This window comes from Adiantum capillus-veneris, chromosome 24, assembly GCF_014529385.1.
Source record: "Adiantum capillus-veneris isolate H3 chromosome 24, ASM1452938v2, whole genome shotgun sequence".
NCBI classification, from domain to species: Eukaryota; Viridiplantae; Streptophyta; class Polypodiopsida; order Polypodiales; family Pteridaceae; genus Adiantum; species Adiantum capillus-veneris.
Window position 1 is genome coordinate 122,827,401 of NC_140954.1, and position 6,674 is coordinate 122,834,074.

Genomic DNA, 6,674 nt, shown 5'->3' on the forward strand with positions numbered 1-6,674 from the left:
TGCTGTTTGAACCCTTTGGCTACAAGTCTAGCCTTGTACTTTGGATTTGGATCACCTGGGTAAATTTCTTCTTGTAAACCCATTTGCAAGGTAAAGCATTTGCATCATTTGGCAGTTCTATCATGTCCCAAGTGTCATTAGCGAGAATCAAGTTATACTCAGATTCCATAGCCTGCTCCCACTTCACCACATCATCCATCATCATGGCTTCTTGGTAGCAGCTTGGCTCACCGCAATCGGTCAACATGATGTAATCAAGACCTGACTCGAAACGCGCAGGTGGATGAGAGACTCTAGGAGACCGTCTCACTCCTTGACCATTGCTATCCGCTCCCTCTGGAGCATTGCTAGTGGAAGGTACATCACTAGCCCGCTGAGTTGATTTCACTGTCTCTGACGCAACATCCTCAAAAGTGACTCTCCGAATCTCTATTTTCTTGATAGGTTGTTTGTGCATCTTTGACTCATGAAGATAACATCTGAACTACGGATGACTCGACGAGATTCCGGGTGCCAAAGACGATATCCCATCTCTCCATCTACACCATATCCAATGAAAATACATTTGTGTGACTTTGGCTCTAACTTCTATCGAAGTTGTTTAAGCACGTGAGCATAAGCTTCACATCCAAAAACACGTAGATGGTCATACTGGGGCTTACGTTTACGATTTATAATGTGCACTGCGATCAAGACGGCTTCTGCCCAAAAGCCTTGTGTGAGATTTGTCGTAGAAAGCATTGCTGTGACTCTTTTCTGAATCGTACGATTCATGCGCTCATCAACTCCATTCTGAAATGGTGTGCTCTTCAGATGTAGTGACCTATGCATCAATCTTGAAAGCATGTGGCATTATGGGATTAGTGATAAAGAGTGAGCAAATTCATGATGAAATTTCCAAACAAGGGCTGCTGGGAAATGATGTGTGCTTGGGACAGCCCTTGTGGATATGTATGCTAAATGTGGGTCTCTTGCGAAGGCGCAAGGAGTACTTGAGGAACTCCGGTGTCAAGATGTTGTTTTGTGGAATACCATAATTACTGCTTATGTGCAAGAGGGCCAAGTTGAGCGAGCACTGAGATGTTTTGAACGAATGCAACTCGAAGGCTTCTGTCCAAATGCGGTGACACTCTCTAGCGTGCTCGATGGGTGCAGTCACTTAGGTCTAGTAGAAGAAGCCTATAAGCACTTCTTGCATATGAGCACAAAGTATGGCATAAATCCGGATTTAGAACATTATACTTGCATGGTTGATCTTTTTGGTCGTGCAGGGCACCTTGACAAGGCAGTGAGAGTGATCCAATGGATGCCATTTTCTGATTGCTCAATTTTGTGTGCACTGTTGGGTGCTTGTCGGACATGGAAGGATGTGAATGTTGGGAAGTGGGCCTTTCAAAAGGCATTAAAGATAGATAAAAGTGATGGGGCAGCTTATGTCCTTATGGCTGATATTTATGCAGCTGTTGGTAGGCAAGAAGATGCAGCAACTGTTGAGGCCATGAGGTTACAGATATTGAAAAGAACAAATGAGGTTCCAGACTCCATGTTGCGGATGGTCGAGTGAGACTCTAATTGCTTTCCTGGTTGAAGGTGTAATAACAACCAAAGTTTTCTAGTTATTACATGAAATGACTGCATTGGTGTTGCTAGCAGCATTTGTTTGAAACAAGGTAGCCTTTCAATACTCAGACAAGTATGCGCAAATGTCAGTGCCATATTGCTGCAAGAGAGAGCATCAAGCAACTTCGTAGGTTTGATCCAATGTGTGGGAACTGGAGAGATGCAGTTGTAGGCAAAGAAGTCTTTTGAGTTAGGATGCCTTCTCATAGATAAAGGGTCCTCAGTTCTTTCATGCTAGCTTTTTCACTCCTTGCTAACAGGTTATTTGCAGAATGATTGATGGTGGCGTAAGGCATTGGATTGTCTCCTTGTTAACACAAGACTCTTCCCCTTAAGCTCCTTTGAGATATTTGAAGGGTTGATTGAGCTGTCAGTATATTGATGCCATCAAGTAATGAGGCTTTGAGATGCCATGGATTCTAAAAGTTTTCTGCCAAAAGCGGGTGCAGTCGTGCACATGGAGACAAACACAGAGCAGTATGCTCCTTTGAGGGATGTCTGTTTTAGCGCCTACTTATGAATGTGCACTTTGCTGTTAATCATTGTACAGAAACTGATAGGTAGAGCCATCGGGAGAGTAGCAACACCATGATGAAATTTGGGCCTAGTTCGATTGGTGAATATCCTACTGCACTACCATTTTTGGGACTAGTACGGCCGGCCGCCTTCGGCGGCCTCTCTCCCTCTTTCGCGTGCAAAGGGATTTTTTTAATTTTGGACTTTAGCCTTCAAGTCGCAGATTGCGACACGTGTAAAGAGCTCTCCTTCCACTATATTATGTTAGTAGAAGTGTGTGTGTGTGTGTGTGTGTGTTTTGAGAGAGAGAGAGAGAGAGAGAGAGAGAGAGAGAGAGAGAGAGAGAGAGAGAGAGAGAGAGAGAGAGAGAGAGAGAGAGAGAGAGAGAGAGAGAGAGAAAGACGAAGAAGGGATTTTTAATGTCGTAGGAAACTATCCCAAGAGGTGTGTGTGTGTGTGTTGAGAGAGAGAGAGACATTTCTATTGTCTCCATACACATACTCAAGTTGAAGTTAGGGCTTAACCAGAGAGAAAAATGACAACTTAAAGTTCTCTTGTGCTTCAAATCAAAATTTGAACGATCTACCGGTTTCTACAGTAAAACATGATGGAAACTAGCCAAGATTTTGCAATTTTAGCTGGACGAAACTTAATGAAAGATCCATTTTTCCTTGTGAACATTGCACTGTATTTTTGAACAAGCAATTAATCAGATAGTGTTTCACCATGGGGTACACAATTCATAACTCCAAATCTTTGAACCTTTTATTCTCCATGAGTACTTTTTGGCCTATGTGAGAGTCCTCGAACTCTTGGAAGATATTGTGCAATGTGGACCATTGGATTTAGCTTGTTGTGAGCAATTGTGGGCCATGGATGAAGCTTATTCTCCTCGTCGGATAGATCTTTAAGGTCTCTTTGGATAGTTTCCTACGACGTTAAAACTCTCTTCTTCTCTTCTTCTTCTTCTTCTCTCTCTCTCTCTTTCTCTCTCTCTCTCTCTCTCTCTCTCTCTCTCTCTCTCACACACACACACACACACACACACACACACACACACACACACACACACACACACACACACACACACACACACACACACACACACACACACAAAATTGTAGTGAACAATGAGCAGCAACGGTACTACCTTGCATTGCTGCTTGCTCTCGTCTCTGCACAAATCTCCTTGCACTATTGCTATCGGCAAAGCGCAAGTGCTAATTTTTTTAATTTGCAAAGCAGCGCTAGAGTATTAAAATCTATACTATATATTAAGGAGACTGGTTTTCCAGTGCCACGTGTCGCAATTTCCTTTATCCGGCTACAGTGAGGACAGTGCGCACGCAGGGGGGGGAGAGAGAAAGAGAGAGAGGCGGCCGAAGGCCGCCGGCCACACTAGTAGCTTTAAAAAAGCCTAAAAATGTGTGATATCAATCCCTGCAAGCAGGCCGTGTCAACAAAAACTTTGTGGTGGTCCCCTAATTAATGATTGTTAAATATTCCATCAGAAGTAGAATAGAACATTGACTTTTCCATGTGGCTCACTACAATTGTGTGTGTGTGTCACCAAACACGACACCATTCTCCAACAGCCTTTGACTAACTCTCATCGAGGTTTCTCTCAGCCATGTCAACATCTAGCATAAGGCCACATGCCTTCAAGGTGCAAAGCATGAGTGAATGCGTTAATTGGAGAAAGGCCTTCCCTTTGTATTTGGCAAAACGGTCCGGAGCTTCGTTGTCACAGCCACGCAACGCATATGCTGCAATCGACACGCTTCAAGAGATGATATCTCGGAGAGGATGTCCATCAAGAACTTCCGTCATGGGGGCACCCAGTTTGACATACACATCGATCAAAGCATTGGCAAGCATGACGCCTTTCTTTAACAGCGGCTGACTAGCAATCTCACCATGAATTGTGAAAATCATGCCTAAGTCCATAGGCTTTTGAAGGCGCAAACATGAGTGATTGCATTTGGAGCAAGGCCTTCTCTTCGCATCTGCACCACAATTGGCGTACATCTCGACCAAAGCGCTGCCAAGCACACATCGTTGTAGTTCACTACAATTGTGTGTATTTGTGTGTGTGTGTGTGTGTGTGAGAGAGAGAGAGAGAGAGAGAGAGAGAGAGAGAGAGAGAGAGAGAGAGAGAGAGAGAGAGAGAGAGAGAGAGAGAGAGAGAGAGAGAGAGAGAGAGAGAGAGAGAGAGAGAGAGAAGAAGAAGAAGAAGAGAGTTTTAACGTCGCAGGAAACTATCCCAAGAGACCTTAAAGATCTAGAGAGTTGAACTCAAGACCTGCTCTTCAGGTCTTGTGTCATGTTATTCAAGAGAGAGAGAGAGAGAGAGCGCCTAGTGTCATGTTCTCAATTCATCATGGCTTGTCATTGGAGTGCCCTCGTCACTATATGGCACGGCTCTGGTTCAGAGGGGATCAAGGGCCCAAATTTGGCGGGGAGAGGCCGTTTGAATCTCAGCCGTCGGATCATGCAATGAACTGCGGGTGAACTAGGGGTGGGTGAACTGGGGGCGGGTAAACTAGGGGTGGGTGAATTGGGGGCTAACTAAGGGTGAACTAGGGGCGTATAAACTAGGGTGTGATCATGTGCCATGCCAACATGGATAGTGACGCGCGCTAGCATGGTGGTAGGACATTCGTGTGCCAACGAAACGTCTCGCGTTTGACTCACACCCCGCGAGGCGGGTGAACTAGGAGTGAACTCGGGGCGCCATTTTTGCCCCGAATTCACCCTTAGTTCATCCCCTAGTTCACCCTTAGCTCACCGAGTCGACGGACGGTTGAGATTGCATTGCGATTTCCGCTTCTCTTTCCCACCATAGACCCCCCTTGTCTAGAGCCGTGCCATATAGTGAGGAGGCTTGCCGTGGTTGAAATCTTGAAACTGGAGGCTGTCAACTCCCATCCAAGTGTGATTTGTCTGGCAAAGAATTTATCCTCAAATTGATCAAGAATCCGTCTCTAAAATGGATGTGCATGCTCCTCCTTGGACACCTCCTTTGTGATGCGATCTGAGAGGTTCATCATAAGAAACATGAGACTCTGATGTTCATGTCCACCCACTCATCCATCTGGTCTTGAGTGGCGGTGAGGAGGTTGTCGTCTTTGCCGAATTGGCATTCTGAGAGGCCAACGTAGGTCCGAGGAGAGGAAGGCGCTTAAGTCACAGTAGACGGCGAGGCCCCCTTTGGGGTTGTTGCCCCTTCTGCTTTGTGGATGGAATCGCCATGTGTGGTGCTTAGGGAATGGTGTCCGATGTAATCCACACATTGGCAGCCCCCTCTCGAGTCAGCAACCGATGAACCGCTAGAAAAATTGATGGTCCAAGGATTAATGCTGAAGATCAATAGCCGTAGAAGAGGATATTGGGTTAAGAGGCAAATAACACAAGTACTAAGTGGCTGTCCAAACAAGAAAACCAAGTGCGATCGGTTGATGCGAGCTCTTTCCACCGCTCGACAATACACTCGGGGTGTTGTAGCCTTGTCTGTCATGCCAAGGGTAGGACCGGGCAATGCCAAGGGCCAGGACAGACATGCAATCAAGGGGGTCCCTATGTTTAGCAGGCCAAGGGCCTATATAGGGCACAGTTGGGTGGTGATGAGCATGCTCCAGTCTCCTCTATTTTACATTGTTATCAGAGCTCAGGGGAGGGGAGCCATGGAGGAAGGGGCGAAAGCTTGGAGCTTTCATGATTTCTCTCTCTCTCTCTCTTCCAATTGCATGATGGCTCTCTCGATCTCTCTTCTTGAAGCGTGGTCTATTTTCTATTGCCATGAACATGGAGGTGGTAATTGATCGAAGATGGAGGTGTCATGGGCTGAAGACAGGCGTGGGAAGCATGGCTTCCACACAACAAGGAAAAAGCACCAAAGTGATCGGTCATGGGAGCAGCCGCTAGCGTGGAAGCAAAGCCATTGCAGATCCGACAAGGGAAAGAGCTGCGGGAAAGGCCTCTTGCACACACGAAGGCAAATTTGACGACCAGCATTAAACCGACAGAGATGGGGCTTCGTTAGGTGCGCGCTGAGGAGGGCAAACCTCGTTTATAAGTGACACGGGGTCACGTTCAAGGGATCTACGGCAGGGGCGCGCTTTCGGCATCGCGTGGATTTGAGACCGTCGGATATCCGCAGCAGGGGGGGCAGGCTTTATGTACGCGCGGACTCGCCATACCTGCACGGATGCGTGTTAGGTGAGTTGGATAGGGCGTGGGAGTCTGAGGGTGAGGTCTGGGGCTCGAGCAGCGAGCGCTGTGAAGGGGCGCTAAATCTTTTAGGTCACGCCCTTTTGGATCAACGGTGGATCCAACTGGCACCGTTGATCCCTCGACGTGACCCCGTGTTCATTATCAACAAGGGAGGGCAAGCCTTTTCATTTGTACGGTGATGATAGAGGAGCAGTCTGCAGGTCACCATCGACTGCTCTCTCCCTCTACGCCGCTTCACAACTTTGCCATCACCAGGTAATTTGGATTGGCGCCCAAGGGTGCCCAAGGGGCAACCCAAGGGGCCA

The 6,674-nt window shown here is 47.0% G+C and overlaps 1 pseudogene; it reads left to right on the forward strand.

Annotated features, from left to right (window-relative positions):
- The first annotated feature begins 949 nt into the window (after positions 1-949).
- Positions 950-1,564, forward strand: LOC147427061 (putative pentatricopeptide repeat-containing protein At1g03510 pseudogene; annotated as a pseudogene).
- Positions 1,565-6,674: the final 5,110 nt, after the last annotated feature.